Source organism: Cetorhinus maximus, chromosome 3, assembly GCF_964194155.1.
Source record: "Cetorhinus maximus chromosome 3, sCetMax3.hap1.1, whole genome shotgun sequence".
In the NCBI taxonomy this organism is placed as follows: Eukaryota; Metazoa; Chordata; class Chondrichthyes; order Lamniformes; family Cetorhinidae; genus Cetorhinus; species Cetorhinus maximus.
The window spans coordinates 136131230-136150781 of record NC_135881.1 but is presented as its reverse complement, the minus strand read 5'-3'; the positions used below and the strand labels follow the sequence as shown (position 1 = coordinate 136150781).

At 43.4% G+C, this 19552-nt stretch overlaps 1 protein-coding gene across 1 annotated transcript in view; it reads left to right on the top strand.

The window, feature by feature from the left end:
* LOC144678928 (secernin-1-like) overlaps nt 1-19552 on the top strand; it is a 152787-nt gene that overhangs the window by 76579 nt on the left and 56656 nt on the right. The window lies entirely within an intron of this gene.

Genomic DNA, 19552 nt, shown 5'->3' with positions numbered 1-19552 from the left:
CAATATTGTCAAGAGCAATGTATAAATGTTGTTAATCAGTTTGGTTGTAGCAATACGACATGCTTTAATTTGTCAACCTGTGGGAATCAGAGATCCACCAAGTGCCCAGACACCAGGTCACTGCCCCTGGATGGGGTAATTAGAATTGGGAAACCCAAAGTGATACTACATGACATTACAATGAGTACGCTGGAGGTGACCTGCAATTTGATCGACCTCATCCTGACCTATTAGCTGATTGGGCCAAACAAGAGTTACAGCCCTTATGCCTCCTAGGTAGCAAAAGAGACTGCAGGAAGTCTGCGATTCGCATTGCAGGGGACTGAATTAAAATACAGCTATACAAGTTCAGGGGGAATCTAGACGAGAAGGGTTAGAAATCATTAATACAACTGACTCACACTCTGAGGAAAGGGCATGTGACATGTTGGCTCGAGACTTGATAGACAATGTTAGATCAGATATTGAAGATATAAGATTTGGTACTGCGCCTTGACACATATACCAGGCTGTGGAGAAACTAGGCCTTATCAATTTTTAGGAAGAACAATGGGAATTAGTAGTTTACACAGCCCGCGACAGGAGGTGTGGGAGACAGTAAAATTTCTGATGAGTATACCACAGGAACACACTGACGGAACATATTGGGGTGGGGGGAGTGGTGGAGGTTATAAATTTGAATCCCTGGGAGTGGGAAAGAATGGGTGGGTGTACCAGGTAGGATCCCGGGGATATCTGGTTCCGGGCTCAAATACAACCCTTCTAATGACAACACGAGAACATTGTACTGAATTGCAGCATTACATCATCTGCTCCTGTAATACCCTGAAATCCATCAGTAATGATTCTGCCATTGTGGTATGTCAGTTAACCCTCTTGAAGGGGCCTTCAAGGCAGTCCAAACCTCCCCCACGCAGTGGTGCTTTCTGATGGACAGGGCAAGATTCTCAAATGGAAGATTAGAGTGTGACAATAATCACACTTTCTGCTTACAAATCACTGACTCCTATACCATAGAGAACTTTCACCTCACAGGCAGGGCCCTCACTGGCTATGTATTCAGTCCATGGTGGGACAGTATGTTAAACATTGACGATGCCCTGGGTTGAACGGCTGGGGTAACAGTGGAAAGGGCCCTCACGACTACCAGGAGGAGTATGGAACAAAGCCAACACACAATCACGAGGGGAAGGGTGCAGGTGAACTGGCCACAGGAAAGCCTAGGAGATTGGAAGGCTCAGCCAGTAATCGGGCCAAGATGGAAAGAATGCAGTATCCGGTAGGAAGTAGGGAGGGTGGCAGCAGCTGTTGTGTCTGTTGCAGTCTTAACAGTTAGTCTCTGTATTTGCTGTTATCAGAGGCTGGTATCCCAAGCAGGACAGATGGTAATGCTGACCAATAAAGGGAAGACCTCGGTATCCACTGCAACTGAAACTCCCCTCCCAGAAAATACAAAAATCAGGAACATTTACGAAGATTTTGCAATATCAATTAAATGATGGTTCAGGGTCTGGCTTAGGTGGTTAGGACTTAAGCAAAGCCATTAAGAGAACAATAGAGTTACAAACTCGAAGCCCATTGGACTCTAGTAAGATCCCTAGAGGTACTGGTGGGCAGAGGGTCTTGGGAATGTCCAACCTGGGCCACGTAGTGCCTGATCAGAGGTCCAAAGGAAGAGACTGAAGTGAGGTAATTCAAATAATTTGATATTAAGATTGATTTTAAGACGTGCATTAACAGCTTTGAAGTAGGCAAATGTATTTATGACACAAAAACAAAAATTGCTGGAAAAACTCAGCAGATCTGACAACATCTGCCCTTGGATGAGGTTTCCAAAAAAGCCTTTCCCCTGCCCGCCAACCATAAGGTTGGACGGACAGTGAAAAATTTATTGTAATTAACTATTTAATGGTCTTAATAGGCCTTTTCATTGTCGGCGGGCGCGCAGCCAACCGAAATATCTCATGATGTACACGGTTATATTTCCCATTATGCCTAGAAAGAGCTCCCATAACTACATTTGTCTACTTCAAAGCTATTAAAGCATGTCTTAATATCAATCTTAAATTATTTCAATTACCCCACTTCAGTTCACTAGACTGTTACTTCGGACAAAGGGATTGTCTTATGAAGAAAGGTTGAGCAGGTTAGCCTATGTTGATTGGAGTTTAGAAGAATGAGAGGTGATCTTATTGAAACATATAATATTCTGAGGGGGCTTGACAGAGTCGATACTGAGAGAAGTCATGGTGGAATCTAGAACTAGGGGCACAGTTTAAAAATAAGGGGTCTCCCATTTAAGACTGAGATGAGGAGGAATTTTTTTTCTCTGAGGGTCATTAATCTTTGGAATTCTCTTCCCCAGAGAGCAGTGGAGGCTGGGTCATTGAGTATATTCAAGGTTGAATTACACAAATTTTAATCTACAAGGCAGGCAGTGTTACAGACAGGGTGAGAGAGAACTGCTGAAATTCCTGTCTCCTTCCCAACTTTCCGTAACCAGTGAATTTTTGAGAGGAAGATGTGTGTGGTTTTTAACCCGTGTACGTGTGGACGATTTGAAATACCAGCAGCAGGCTTTTTGTGGGTTTAACAAAGAAAGATGATTGTTTATTAAGCACTCACCCTGAAATCGATTGCTGTGCCACTCGCACTATCTCACACACAAACACACAAGAAAATTGCGGTTGGAAAAAATAGTGCACTTTTGACAAGATTTTTTTTAGAAAATAGTTCTTAATTCATGTGGATGTCTTGTTTTGGAAAAAGTACATTGCAGGCCTGGTGAAGATCTTCTTCAAACCTGAAGTGCCATTTAGGTAAGCTCAACAGCTGAATTCATATGCCAAAGTTGTTTGCAGTATTTCCATGATATAATGGAATTTCCATAGGTCTCAAAGTGAGTTTCTTGTGATCTTGTTATCAGGGTCTTGTTCAGCTGTTTTGCTGGACCCAAAATGATATAGTCTTTGAGATCTTACAATGTTCAGCCTTCAGATCTTTCTCAAACTGTTACTGCCACTCTTTTTTGCTGTAAAAAGCAGGCCTTATTAAAGTTGCCTCTGGAAGATGGCTGGTCCCACATGTCAGTACAGCTCTTTTTCTTCATTGTCAAAAATGGTTTCTCGAAGTGCAAAACCCACATTCGATCTCCATTGTTCTTTCAGGATTGTCATTCATTAGCTTGTTGGCAGACAAAACTTGCACTGCTTCATCAACAGTTTAATGGCTTTTAGTTAACACTTTTAAGTGGAATGCGTGGTTGTCTATCTTTAGGACATAAGTGAGTCCGTTCCTGCATCAGTTCCTTGAATACACAGACCAGGTTGTCTGACCTCCAGCAGCCACATTGTCCATTTTAAAAGACTCAAATCAAAGATTCCATGTTGAATAAAGTTTGTATTTTAAAAGTTATGAATATGACATGCCTTTAATGGGCATGATACAAGGGTTATGGGGGCAGGCAGAAAAGTGGAGTTAAAGCCACAGTGAGATCAGCCATGATCTTATTGAACAGTGGAGTGGCTCGAAAGACTGAATGGCCCACTCCTGCTCCTACTTCTTATGTTCTTAAGAGGTGCTTTTCCTCATACTTGCATTGAGCTTCTTTGGAACACTGCATGAGGCCAAGGACAGAAGGGCCTGAGTGGGGGCAAAGTGGAGAATTAAAATGACAGAAACTAGAAGCTTGGGGACAAGCTTGCTGCCTAAATGAAGGCATTTTTTTTCTTTTTAAAAATTCATTCAAGGGATGTGGGCTTCGCTGGCTGGGCCAGCATTTAATGCCCATCCCTAGCTGCCCATGAGAAGGTGGTGGTGAGCTGCTGCCTTGAACCACTGCAGTCCATGTGGTGTAGGTACACCCACAGTACTGTTAGGAAGGGAGTCCAGGATTTTGACCCAGCGACAGTGAAAGAACAGTGATATATTCCCAAGTCAGGATGGTGAGTGACTTGGAGGGGAACTTACAGGTGGTGGCGTCACCATCTATCTGCTGCCCTTGTCCTTCTAGATGGTAGTGGTCGTGGGTTTGGAAGGTGCTGTCTAAGGAGCCTTGGTGAATTCCTGCATGCATCTTGCGGTTGGTACACACTGCTGCCACAGTGCGTCGGTGGTGGAGGGAGTGAATGTTTGTGGATGTGGTGCCAATCAAGCAAGCATTGTGGGAGCTGCACGCATCCAGGCAAGTGGGGAGTATTCCCTCACACTCCTGACTTGTGCCTTGTAGATGATGAACAGGCTTTGGGAGTCAGGAGGTGAGTTACTTGTCGCAGGATTCCTAGCCTCTGACCTGCTCTTGTAGCCACACTATTTATATGGCTAGTCCAGTTCGGTTTCTGGTCAATGGTAACCCCCCAAGATATTGATAGTGGGGGTTCAGTGATGATGATGTCATTGAACTTCCAGGGGCGATGGTTAAATTCTGTCTTGTTGGAGATGGTCATTACCTGGCACTTGTATGGCGCGAATGTTACTTGCCACTTGTCAGCCCAAGCCTGGATATTGTCCAGATCTTGCTGCACTTGGACATGGACTGCTTCAGTATCTGAAAAGTCGCAAATAGTGCTGAACATTGTGCAATCATCAGCGAACATTCCCACTTTTGACCTTATGATGGAAGGAAGGTCATTGATGAAGTAGCTGTGGTTGAGCCGAGGAACCCTGAGGAACTCCTGCAGTGATGTCCTGGAACTGAGATGACTGACCTCCAACAATCAAAACCATCTTCCTTTATGCTAGGTAAGACTCCAACCAGTGGAGAGTTTTTCCCCTGATTCCCATTGACTCCAGTTTTGCTAGGGATCCCTCATGCCACACTCGGTCAAATGCGGCCTTGATGTCAAGGGCAGTCATCTCACCTCACCTCTGGAGTTCAGCTCTTTTGTCCGTGTTTCAACCAAGGCTGTAATGAGGTCAGGAGCTGAGTGGCCCTGGCGGAACCCAAACTGGGTGTCTGTGAGCAGGTTATTGCTAAGCAAGTGCCACAAGATATGCCACAAAGTTGTCATCTAGTTTTCTTTTGGTCTTCCCAATGGTGAGGAGACCACATTGCCTCAGCAGCAATGCTCTGAAGAAGAGTCATACGGACTCGAAATGTTAACTCTGTTTTTCTCTCCACAGATGCTGTTAGACCTGTTGAGTTTTTCCAGCATTTTCTGTTTTAGTTTCAGATTTCCAGCAGACGCAGTATTTTGCTTTTAAATACATATGCTAAATTGAAAGAGGTACAAATAAATTGCTGTTTCACCTGGCAGGAATGTTTAGGGCCATGGACATTGAGAAGGGAGGAGTTAAAAGGGCAGGTGTTGCATCACCTGCATTTGCATGGAAATGTTCTGTTCGGAGTCTGGCATAACAGGGGTTAATGTGGTACTGGGAAACAGTTCTGCCCACGGTGTGATGTAAAGAAATACATGACCTGAGACTGGGGTCAGTTGTGGACTGGACAGAAACATGTGTAGAAGCAAGCATGGAGTTAGCTCATATATACAGGGCATAGCCAAAGCTGTGTGCATAGTTAAGCATTGTCAATAAACACTTAATGTTCAACCATACAAGACTCAGAACCTCATCATGAGACTTACTGATCGATAACATACAACATGGTGGGAGTTAACTGAAAGAAACCCATAACCTCAGAGGACTGGAGCAGAAATTCAGAAGCTGGAAAATTAAAGGAACAGCATCCTGACCTGATTAAAAGCACCTGAAGTGATGACACAGAGTGGGGGATCCCCTGAAAGAAGCTCCATTGCAGAACTGGAAGCAGAAAGGCAGAAGAAAAAACTCCACTGTCTAGCTGAAGACTCCACAAGGTCTTGTGGAGGTCCATTGTGAATGCCCACAGAGTGCAGAGTCAAAGGACCTAGCAGGGGGTGAGCAAAAAATTCAGTTCTAAGCCAGGACTCGTCTTAAAAAGCTTCAGTGCTGTTTTTTTTTAAAAAAATGTCAGACCAGCCCATTTCCAAAAGCACCACAGCCAACCTGGGTTCAGAATCAGCAGCATACCATGTGGCAGCTGAGCTCGTAAGAAAAAAAAGTGGAAGATTTAAAAACCTCAGCAAAGTCAGGCATCGATTGTAAAATGCCCGCAAATCCTCCAATACCGCAGGGAAGTCCCTGAATAGTTGATTGAATAAATCACCGCACAACACTAAAGACAAAGTGGTCAGGGCCACCATCGCAGGGAGAACCTGTTAAAACACAAGCATGGGAAGACCTCTTAAAGTTACTGTGGCACCATCCTTACAACCTGCACAACATTTAAAGCTGTACTCACCTGAACTTTAAAGCAACCATGGACAACAAATCTACATTACCAAACCAATTTGTACTGATCCAAGGGCCAGACTAAACACAGAATTAGGGTCTTTAGCAGAAAATGTTCTTAAAAGCTTCAGGATTAGATAAAAAGACAGAAGCTGAACAAATGAATACACTACTTTATTCAGTAGGTTTGATAGCCGCTGATATTGCGAAGCAAGGAATAAATGAATCCTCAGATAAATTTGAAGTTCTAAAATAATTCAATGTATATTTTAATTTAAGAAGCAACAAAATTTTAGAGAGAATGAAATTCAACAAACATTTCCAACAGCCTGGAGAACCAGTTGACTCTTTTATAAAAGAATTCTACAGATTGTCTGAAGGCTGTGACTACAGTGACCTTAAGTCAGAACACATAAGGACAGAATTGTTGTTGGAGTGACTGACTGCCATTTCAGACACACTACAGGCTAAGGAAGATCTGACTCTAAACCAGGCCATCCAAATAGTCAGACAGTCTGAAATCTGCCAACCACACTGATCCATTTTACATGGTGAAAGCAAGTCATGGTACAGAGCAACCCCAACTGATCAGCTAGTGAAACAACAGAGGGGCAGAGAGACTCCAGGCCAAGGAAGACAATACCCAAACTGACCACAAGAGTGTGGATGACCATGTCAGCACTGTGGATCCAAATGATCTCACAGGTGAGAGCAATGTCCAGCAATTTCAGTGTAGTGCTTCAACTGCAACCGCCTGGGGCACTTTGGTAAGCTATGAAAAACTGAGACAGCCAGACAGGTGAAGGATCCCAAGGCAATCCATGAGATTGAGGTACTACACCAGGAAGAGACCCAATTGTGCTTCTTGGGTGAGGTCAAGGATCCTGGATTCTCCCTTTTGAATGTGGCTATCTCAGTAAGTGGCCATCTCACCAACTTCAAATTGGACGTGGGAGCCAGTGTTATGGCCCTCTCGGATAAGGAACCATAGCTGAGGCACCTCTGGCTATGAGTGACAGACAGCACTCTATGGGCCTGGAGGAATCCAACTTCCAGCCATAAGCATGATCCTCAAACTACTAAGGTATGGCGTCAAGCAAATATTCGAACCAATGTATGTCATCCGAAACAAACCTTTTCTCTCTTGAGTAGAGATGTCTGTGTTGCCCTTAATTACCACTGTACCTCAAGTGGAAGACACACAGGAAAATGACCAGTAACAGAAGAATGAGTCCTAACCCCAGGCTCCAATGGTTGCTGTCACACTACCCGTAGGTACCATGGCAAAGACACTAACCTCCAGCCAATGTGCAAAACTGCAAGGTGATGCTGAAGCAAGGAATTAGCAACTTTCCAGAGCTCATCTCAGCGAGGCGAGGTAACACACAGAAGAACAGTGTCGTGATAAAAGATGAGCTGCAAGGTGAGTCCACTGATGAACATCCAAACGACACCTTCAATTCTCACAAAGATCATGTTGGACCGCAGAGAAAAAGAGTAACTAGGTTTGTACCACGAATGAACAGAGTGAACACTCTCTCCAGAAAGAATGGGAAAAACCGACGGCCCCTGAGCAGAGCAGATGGAGAGTTGACAAAGAGACGTTCAACTCCAAGGAGCAGAAAAGCATATCCAAAGAAGACAGCCAATTACCAGAAACACAGACTACAACCCGAACACCAAGTCAACAAAGTTGCCCAAATCAGCAGAGCCTATCACGCCTCCAAATGTGACCACAACAAGATCTGGAAGAATTGTCAAGCCTCCAGACCATCTGAATTTATAAAGTCAGAGACTGGAGGAGTGGGGGGGAGATATGAAATATCTTGAAATATAAACATGTTGGGTAAAGACTAGGGGAAGGTGTAGTTTAAGGGTATCTGGTATAGCAAGGGTTAATTTGGGACCAGGAAATGGTACCACCCACAGTGTGATGTAAGGAGACACATGACTGAGACCTGGGGTCAGTTGTGGAATGGACAGAGACCTGTATAGAAGCAAGCATGGAGGTAACTCCTGGCTTGGGCTATACCCTGTGTGTGTTATATATATATATATATATATATATATATATATACATAGTTAAGTGTTATCAATAAACACTTAATTTTCAACCATACAAGGCACGCAACCTCTTCACCACACCTACTGAACAGACAACATTGTTGAAGGGGATTGAGATGTCGACCAAGGTATTGCTGAGGGAATGGTCCCTTCAGAATACTGAAAGAGAAGGAGATGGGGAAGATGTGTTTGGTGGCATCTCACTGGAGGAGATAGGAATGGTCATGATGATTTGTCGAATACAGAGGCTGGAAGCAAGACAAGGCAACCCTATCACGGCTCTGAGAGGAAGGGATGACAACAAAAGTGTGGCAAATGCAACTGACACTTTTGAGGCTCCTGTCAACCATGGTGGGGAGCACTCCTGGGTTGAGGTGTAAATAAGATATAAGGGAAGTATTCGTATTGAAGGTTGCATTGTCAAAACAATTGTGATGGAATCAGAGAAACTGGGAGAACGGTTGGAGTGAGGTGTGAGGAAATGTTCTCCAGGTAGCTGTGGGAGTCGGTCTGCTTATCGTAAATATTGATGGTTGGCTTATCCCCAGAAATTGAAACAGAGAAGTCTGGCAAGGGAAAAGCCTGAGGTGAAAAAGGGATGAGGGAGAGGGCCTGAGTAGAACTAAAACAAAGGATGTTAGTGCTACAGGAATTTGTTTTTTGTGTTCATTGCCATAGGATCACAGTTATAAAAATAATGAGTGAAAAATTATTGATTTCTGAGTTATATACTCATGTTAGATATAAAACCTAATTTTACTTCTACTGCTGCAATTTTTTTTTCAAAACTGACCAAAAAGCCTGTTGTTAAACTTTTATTTATACACCATTAAGCAGCATTGCTTAATGATGTAGCCCTGCCTGAAGATATTTTGGTGTTTTTAATTCTTTTGGAGTCATTTTGGTGTCTTTATGTGAAGACAGGTGAAGGTCATGTTATTGCTTGGTCTGTTTGATACAGAATGGCAGTGACATGCTTGGACTTTTGTCAAGCACTCCAGTGAATTGATTATGCCTGACTCAATTAAGGCTTTGCATCAGGGCTGCAGATGGTAAGAACTTTGAACACTTAAACTTGCTACATGCATAACTTACAGCCCCACATGATACCTGAGCTGTCTCAATAGTATAGGTGAAAGTAAATTTATAGAGAAAGAGTTGATGCTTGCAGTGCACAGAGAGCAGTGGCCCTCCATTGAAAACAATGTAGCAGTACTTAAATTGTGTAATGCTAGTGACAGCTGAAAGAGTTTGCTAAGTCAGAAGTTGGTGCAGTTACTTGTATAACCCACTCCTCTTGTAATGACCTAATTATGGAAAGGAGTGATCTAGTGCAGTGGTTCTCAAACGTTTTGGTTGAAGGGTTTAGTGATCATGGATTCTTCCCATCTAAATTATAATGCAGTATATATTGAGTATTATAAAGTGTTTTAATAATTTTAAAAAATTAATTCATGGGTGTGGGCATTGCTGGCTAGCATTTATTGCCCAGAGGGCATTTAAGAGTCAATCACATTGCTGCGGATCTGGAGTCACATGTAGGCCAGACCAGGTAAGGATGGCAGATTTCCTTCCAGAAAGGGCATTAGTGAACCAGATGGGTTTTTACAACAACCAACAATGGTTTCATGGTCATCATTAGACTTTTAATTCCAGATTTCTTTTTTATTGAATTCAAATTCCACCACCTGCTGTGGTATGATTCGAACCCAGTCCCCAGAGCATAATCCTGGGTTTCTGGATTACTAGTCCAGCAACAATTCCACTAAACCATCACCTCCGACTAATGCTTTTAAGAAAATAGGTTTTTAATTACGGATATCAGTGAGATGGGTGTGCCGCCTTCTCATTGCAGAGCCTATCTATCCTTAGCAGGAGCACCAAGAGGATGGGAGCTTGCAGAGTGCAGGAGCTTGAAGAGAACAGAGTCTGAGGAAAGCACTAGGGGGGTGCAGGAGCACTGGGGAAGTACAGCACAGAGAGAGCAGGAGAATGGGCCAAGCACTAGGGTAGGAAGAGAGCAGAGCACACTCCTGGCTGCCATCACTTGGTTATTCTTGACAATGATGCCCTTGGGTGGCCACAGACTTGTAAGGCTGGCCCAGCATCGTGGATCCCCTGCAAGGTATTTGCTGACTCTTAGAGGACCATGGATCCCAGTTTGAGAATCACTAACCTAGTGTATCAGTACAATATTTCTGGAGCTCATGATGTAGAGGTATTCATTATAGTTACTATGGATTTCAAATGTATTTAAGGAGCAACAGAACAGCAGATATCTTGCCTCTTGCTCTGCCCCAATCCAGCCTCTTGGTAACTTGAGACCTTGACAGAAAGTTGCATCCCTGATTATGACAGAGCGCACTGGATTGAAGCAAGATACTTCTCCAAGGACAAAAAGGACAAATCCAAGAGCAACTCTCTTCCACCTCCTTGCAATCTGCTCAAATGGCATGCACAGAGCCTCAGGCCTTTCTAGTACCTTAGTTAAGGAAATTTGACGGATATTTAAAAAATCAAAACACAATACTCTACATGTACATTTGAAATTGTGTATTAACCAGACTGCAACCACTGCAAAGTATCATAACAGTCATTGTTATTGAATATTTGCAGCAGTACTGTATGTCATATTGTGCAATCTCTGCCCCTCGCCAAGTTATGTTCCATGGTATCATTGTCAGTGACATAGGTCTCCGTCCCTTCTTCCAGTGCTAGTGACCCTGTGCCTGGGATTTAGGATGACATCTGAGCCAGGCCCGATTAATTTTAGACTGCTGACATCTAGGTCACAGTTTCCATTGTATTCAGTGAACAGCAGCACTGGTCCTTCGAACGCCATATAGAAAGCTATATGTTGGACCGTTTTTTTATTTTTATCATACATGCAAGAACAAGTATGCAAATATTAAGACAGTGAGAAACGTCACTTCTAAATGTTAATGTGTGTTCAAATTGATCATTTGGGTCTAGGGCGGAATCGAACTAAGTGGGGCAGTGGGTGGGGAGAAAGGATATTTTACCCACTGGCCACAATGGCAGGTTTTCACACTGTATCGCCCTAATCCCACCTCATTAATCATGCATTCCCAGGAAACACGCTGTTTCGCTGGCAGGCAGCCTCCCATTCATCCACCACGCCATCACCTCGCCGCTTCCTCACTCCGGGTACCACATTTAAGGTGCAGCCGCGCGCACACCTCTGTACTTCCAGCCCAGAACTGCTGCACAGAAAACCTGGCCCCGAAAGGCAAGAAGACTGCAGCCCCCGATTCAGTGATGCATCCCTGGGATGCCTTCTGGGCACCATTGGAGCCCGCCACAATGTCCTCTATCCCCACTCTGGCTGCAGGAAGTCCATCAGTGTCACCACTTCAGCTTGGGAGGTGGTGGCAGTGGTGGTCAGTGCCAACACTGCGCAGAGGAGGTTCGGCATCCAGTGCAGAAAGAGGATGTAGATCTCACCCATGCCGCCAGGTTAAGGCAACCATCTCATGACTCTAAACTTACATACTCACAAGCCCATCACATGATCACTGGCATCTCACTCACTGCCAGCTTAAGGGACATCACCACTCAGTCTCTCACACACACCCTCACATGTCCATCTGGCCTCATCTCCTCTGGAGACTGTCTCCTCAGCCCTCACCCTCTTGAGTCCACTTGACAGATTAACATGTGCCCCCACACACACCCTGGGATATCCCCCTTCCCCAGTAATGGCCTAGCCCTGCAGCTTCTTCCCTTGCCTGAGGCCATTTCTCCCCCTTCCTCAAGCAAGACCTAACCCTGCAGCCATTGAAAAGCCACTCCTGCCTTACGACCGGTCTCATAAGTAGAGGCCTGCCCGTTGGGCACCCTTACAAGCATTGTGGTGTTGCCTGCAAAGCTTGGCACTGATGAACGCGAGTGCTACCTGAAGCAAGGTAGGCGAACAAGCCTCAAAGTCCTGAGTGAAGTGCAGCTCGCCAGGTGCATGTTGCTTACGTTCAGTTATGAAACACCTCGGCATGATATGCCCGGATGATCCAGCATGGGGAGATAATTCTGGCAAGCTGGACTTATAATGATATGCAGATGTATTACAATGAAGTTCCCGACATGCAGCAGCAGGTAACGTGGCCCGCCATTGATGGGCAGAGCAGACGATTGCAACCAGGATTCACGATGTCGTGAAGCCAATTTTTGGCCACCTCGCCATATTGTTCACTCATTCCTGCCATGATGCCTGATGCCAGCGGGCACAGAAAATTCCTCCCTTAGTTGCTATTTCTGTCTTCTACTTCAGTAGGCATTTTGGTTGGAAACAAAGGAAAAAAAAATTTACTTCATGGGAGGCAGGATGCCCAGTTTTAAGAACTTGTTCACTTGTCAAAATACTATGAGATACAATATTTCTGGTAAAATTCATAACATTAAGCTTCTGTAAATTTATTCACTATTTTCAGCTTATTTTGGAAGAGGTTTAGAAAGTAGTTATGACGTGTTATGACCATAGCCAATGTTAATTGCTGCACAAACCAAATCCCAGAGGGAAGCTTGGCTTACAGGCCATACCCTTTTTCTGTATCCTGTAAACTAGAAGACAACATACTGATCTCACTAGCAAGAAGTCCAGTAACACTTTTGGGATTTTAAAAATTAAAAGTAAAAGTTTTATTAACAAAAATAAAAAAAACTTAAGAGCACAAGATTACAGTTACACAGTTAAACTCAGTCTTACAAAACATTCCCCCCAAAAAACTCTACTTGCTCAGACCCACAAGTAAACACTTTCCAGGCAACACTCCCTTATAGACATTTAACCTCAAAATTCCAGTAATATCACCTAAGGTAAACTGCTGTAGCTTTAATAAGGGCAAACCACATGACCTGTAACTCTTCCACTGTGCTGTGAAAATCCAAATTTCAGAATAAAACTGCTTTTTTACAGCTCAAGACTTTTATGACTTGACTGGATGGCTGATTCAAACCACATCTTCTCCCAGCCCAGAGCCACAGCTCAGCAGCTACATCTCACTACACTTTGGGAACCCTAAAATATCTTTATTACCTTTCATCTCCGGTTCCATTGCTCTCACACCTCTTTGAAACTCAAATCCTTTCAAATATAAGATCTTTCATGTTTCCACCTTGTCTTTGCTTTCAGGCTAATAAAATATAATATCCCCACTTCTGTTTACCTATGGAACTCCTACAAGATGCCTCTGACTTGTCGCCTCTGACTTCTCTTTGATATTCAAACAAACTCTCCACTTATCCAAAAATGCAAATGTTAGATCTAACCTATTCACTTGTACCTCAAACCTAACACCTCTATCTTTTTCATGTTTTAAACCCCCCAGACAACCTGCCTCCTATTAATCTCTGCCCAGCTTAATTAAATCATACACACATACACACGCACACACAAAGAGACGGACACACACAGCCTACTTTTCACAGAATAATACAATATTCCCCAAAAATATGTTTAAAAATCCATTTCTCTCACATGGTACAGCTCAAGTATTTTCACTGTAATTTTATAAACATGGTTAATTTAAGAATTGGTAAATAATAAGAACATGCAGGATAACAATCCTTTTGGAGTTTGTGCACCAGATGATGCAGGAAAATAGAAACACAGCACTGAATAAACACTTCAGTTATTTTCAGCCTGGCTAATTATCATCCTTAATTAATGTTGCAACATTGTTCCTAAGAATCGATGCATAAGAAATAAGATACACGCAGCTATTATGACATCTATATTCACAATAAAAATTTATGTTGGATTAGAATTACAAATGTTGTTTCCTTTTGATGTGACATTCATACCGATGAGGTACATTGGCATGAAAACAGAAAATGCTGGAAATACTCAGCAGGTCAGGCAGCATCCGCGGAGAGAGAAATGGTTAATGTTTCAGATCGATGACCTTTCATCAGAACTGGGAAAAGTTAGAGATGTAATAGAATTTGAGCAAGGGGGTGGGTGGGACAAGGACAAAAGGAAGGTCTTTGATAGGGTGGAAGACAGGAGAGATTGAACAACAGAAGAGTTGGTCTTACAGGATCAAAGTGAATGTTGATGGGGCAGAAAATGAAACAAAAGAAATACCTAGAGCAGTTGTGCTGCTGTGTGAAGGCAAAAATAAGAGAAAACATGCAAAGAAAAGGAAACTAAATGGGGGGAAGGAGGGGGGGTGGAATTTATGCTCTGAAATTATTGCATCTAGCATTGAGTCCAGAAGGCTGTAAAGTGCCAAATCAAAAGACGAGGTGCTATTCCTCAAGCTTATTTTGAGATTCACTGAACAGTGCATTAGGCTCAGGACAGAACTGTCAGTGAGGGCAAGGCGCAGAATTAAAATGACAAGTCACCTGAGGCATGGTGTCATGCTTGCGGTCTGAATGGAGGTGTTCTGCAAAGGGGTCACCCAATCTGCATTTGATCTCCCTATTGTGAGCAGCGAATACAGTAGACAAGATTGAAAGAAGTACACATAAATTGCTGTTTCACCTGGAAGGCGTATTTGGGGCCTTGAACAGTGAGGAGAGGAAGTAAAAAAAGCTGGTGTTACATCTGTATTTGCAGGGAAAAGTGCCATTGGAAGGGGCTGGGGTGTTGGGGGTGATTGAGGAGTAGACCAGGATATCACAGAGGGAACAGTCCCTTCAGAATGCTGAAAAGGGAGGGGGGAGAGGAAAATGTAAAAACAGAAAATGCTGGAAAAACTCAGCAGGTCTGACAGCATCTGTGGAGAGAGAAACAGAGTCAGCGTTTTGAGTCCGTATGACTCTTCTTCCGAGCTGGAAGAGGAAGATGTGTTTGGTGGTGGCATTACACTGGAGGCAGCGGAAATAGTTGAAAATGATCCCTTGGATATGGAAGTTGGTGGTGAGGAGGGGACAAAGGGAAACCCTATTTTATCTGAGAGAGAGGGCAAGGTAAGAGCAGAAGTGTGGGAAATATGGCAAACACGGTCAAGGGCCCTGTCAACCACAGTGGGTGGTGGTGGTGGGGGAGGTGGGGGTGTCGCGGGAGGCAGAAATCCTCGGTTGAGAAAACAAATCTCAGAAATGCTGGTGTGGAAGCTTTCACAGCAGATACCACAGAGATGGAGGAACTGGGAGTTTCCACATGGGGTAAGTCAGAACCGGAAACAGTTGCTGAGGAAGGTATATTGGCATGTAGTGAAAGGAAGAAATGACATTATGACATTTTAATGTCCAAAGATGGCCCATTACTTTGAAATAATTTTCCTTCTCTTTATAAATCAATTTTATAATAACTAATTACCAGAAACTCTTAAAGTTTCTAAGTTTCTATATTTAATGGTCCACAAATAATATTAGCCAGGTCCAGTACAGAACTTGCAGAATGCAGAGTTGTCGGAAATCTACACAAATTCTGGTGCTTAAGTTTGGAGTAGTGCTGTTCTTGGCATTAGAAACTATAGCCTGATCTGACTGGGGTCAGTTGTTCTCATCAATTGTTGATGTGCCATGTTGCGACATTACTAAATAAGTAGATTATCTTGAGCACTAGTGCAGATAAAGGATAGGCAGGTGTCAGCTGTGTTCTTAATGCATCAGCCACTGTAACCCTCTTACACTGCCAACAAATGTTGTTGTTGAGCATAACGATGAGTAATAAAATGGTAGCATAACCTAATTGTGTGAGCCTGGGCATTAAAAAAATATAAGATGGATTTCTGCACATGTCTACAGATGCTGAATGTTGAGGCATATTTCAGTCTCACATTTTAGCAAAGGTATTTAATTGAATATTGGGATAGCCCTGCATCCAAGTAATATTTTATTTTTCATGTTCAGCTGTGCAGAGAAGGAAACAGTATTGAGAAAGTGATGCCGGCAAAATCATTAGTCAGTGAAGAGGCAGAGGGGTAATGAGTATATAATGCAACTTTTACCAGAGTGCAACATTGTGTCATTTTCAAAGATACAAACAGCTGCCTTTTCGCTGTTGCACTGATGCTCAAATACATGGACAGAGCATTGATCATTGACCTATGTGATTTTAATGATCTGCAGATAGTTAAGAGATATTGAGAATTTCAACAAGGATTAAGCCAAGTAAAGCTCTTAAATTACCCAATATATACATAGGTGTTTGAGACCAGGGTGAAAAATAATGGAATTTTCAACAAGCAAGCTCTTTTGAATAATTCCCAGGACTCCAGTCCAATGATAACAGGCAGATGTCCTATTCTATATTTCAATTATACTTCTACTTGAAGCACCAAGGTATAATTCAGGATAGAGATAACTGATGGGCCTAACTTCCTAGTATAATGGGTCAATATGACAGGAATAAGGGACAAGTCCAGAATATTTGCAAATGTTCTTTAATTTACAACCATTGGCATTGAAACGGCAATAGAGTATAGTGAGCACAATGGGTAATTGTCATTTGTTCTTCCCAGAGCTGGGTGTTGGTTGATAGTCTAGGAACTGTAGAACAATTAACCTTCCATTTCTCCCTGAAATTGTGCAATTAAGATGGCCTTCCCTAATTGAAACAATCTCAGCAGGTCCATTAAAAATATAAAAAGCTACTGTAAAATTAATCCATTCTCTTAATGAAACATTCATAAATGCTCCCAGCACTGACACTTGTCTAGAAATCTAATTCATCCTTTCTGGTGTAGAAAGCAAATTACATTTCTGAAGATATCCCTTTTTAAAAGTCACCCGCTTTTGTAGAAAATCCAAGGATCAAATTAAGACCCCTTCCAACAAATAGAGCTGCAAAGGATGATAATCAAATGACTTGTTGACCACTGAAGGAAGGATCATTTTCAGCATCCCACAGAAGATAAACAACACCAGAGAATATAAGGTGCGTAAAATTTGTGGATGTTTGGGCACAGGGACCATGGTTCTTGCCCGTTGATAGGAGGCAGGTAAAACACACAATTCTTCTACCTAAAATAAAAGCAAAAAACTGCGGATGCTGGAAATTGAAAACAAAAACAAAGATACCTGGAAAAACTCAGTAGGTCTGGCAGCATCTGTGGAAGGGAGCACAGTTAACGTTTCGAGTCCGCATGACTTAAAAGTCATGCGGACTCGAAACATTAACTGTGCTCCCTTCCACAGATGCTGCCAGACCTGCTGAGTTTTTCCAGGCATTTTTGTTTTAATTCTTCTACCTACCTCATTTCCATGATAGTGGTGTGGCCATGAATGCCTCAGGTGCAACCTTGGTCTCCATTTCAGTACAGGCATCTTCTGTACCCTCAAGGGGGCCAAATAGTGTTCTGAAGTAACCACCTTCATCCAGCAGCCTTCCCTTTTTAACGATGCAGTCCCTTTAAAAGGGGAAAAGTTGCACCAATGGACTGCAGGCTGCTGAAAAATTGTTTTTCCACTATTGAGGGGGAAGAAATGGCACCACAAAGGAAGGAGAGGGCTGCAGATTTTATGATGCTGACCTGCATGCACTGTGTCAAGAGGTCCAGGCCAGGAAGGAGGGCCACATTTCTGGAGGGTAGGGTAGGAATCCTTAGGTTAACCCTGCAAAGGGAGTAGGAACGAGTGGTAGGAGTAGCGAATGCCCAGAGTGCTGTCCCCAGGATGTGATAGCAGTGCAGAAAGAAGTTTAATGATCTCAACTGGGTGGTCAAGGCGCATGAATGTATTTGCACATCACATCCTGCACCCACCAAACTCAATCCTAACATCCTTATATTGCACTTCACCCACATGCACCTTCCAATCATGCCAGCTACAAACACACCTCTACACTCCTCTACAAACCTACAGTTACTCAGCTGTCGCAAACACATCACCAAATCACACCGACATACAGTCACCGACATTCTGACCTCTCTCTTACAGGAGGTGGCCCACAACATGCGGGAGGGACACATGACAGGTGGAGTACCACCAAGGGCCATCCCTCCAGTGCCCTCATACAGATGGTCCTATGGGTCATGGGCACCGAGCATTGCCAGGACCATCCTGGATGATGGTAAGCTGCTGCTTTGTACACCTTCTCCACTGACTCCTCACCCTCATCCGAAAGATGCCATGAAATGAAAAATGCAGATAGACTGACTCTGGACGTTCTGCTTTCCTTCAAGTCCCACTTCCTGCACCTTCCACCCTCCCCTTATGCTTTCAGCTAGCCAAGAACTATCATCAAGTCCCTGCTGTCTCATGTCAAAAGGCAAGAGTAGGAAGAAGCACAGTCCCTCAACCTAACACTCTCAGCCACCAGCTCAGGTACTGGCATTGCGTGAACATTAGAGACTAGAGTCAGGATCTACATCGGGTGAGTCACTAGGCACAAGTGAACTGCAGCCAGCCATGAAATGGGTCAGTTGTGTGAAAACTCTCGAGAAGGCGAGGTTGTGTACCAGTTCTGCAGACAATTAGGATGGGGACTTCATTGGGGCGGACTACACAGAAACATTGATGAACATGCTTATTCAGCTGTTTGGTCCAGTGCCAGAGTTGCCAGACAGCCTCCAGTGACTGGCAAAGGACAAGGAGGAGTCCAGCTCTGATGTGGCACAGGGCATCATGCTGAGTTTAGAGCCCATCCTCGCTAACATGTAAGTTTTGAACACCTCCATGGTAGCACTAAACTACCCATAATGCAGTGTCTAGTGGCTGTTGTCTCAGTTTCCACTGTAGTACTGTCACGACTCACTGGGGATGGTGCGCTGTAACATCAAGCCCCACTGTTCCCCGAGCCGCGACAAATGTGGAAAGTTTGACCAAACCATTAGATTGCCCTAATTCTACCTAACTGTTTAATTTAGGTTAACAGAATACATGCACCAGGTTGTAAACTTAATAAGTAAATACCTGTTTATTGAACAAATCGTCTTTAACCAGTGGCAAAAGAAAGAAATATGAAATGTTAATTTCTAACACTATAACTTAAACTCTACCCCCTTCTTAAATCCCCATACATACACATACAAGACACCTAAGATACATAAAACATGGATTTTAAGGGTGGGGTAAAACAGGATTGGTGCAACAAGATTCAGTGGGTTGATTTTGATCAGTGCCTTCCAAATTCCTTTCAGTTCTTATTGATGACACGAGGTGGTCCACCAGCACTTGCAGTATTTAGTTCACTGGTTGTGAACTTGCTTTTCAATGTCTCTAACAGTGAGTTTCCCTTTTTCCTTTTTACAGGGGTTTTCTCAGAGAGAGTGAGCAGGTTATAGAAATATGAGGAAAAGAGATTTTA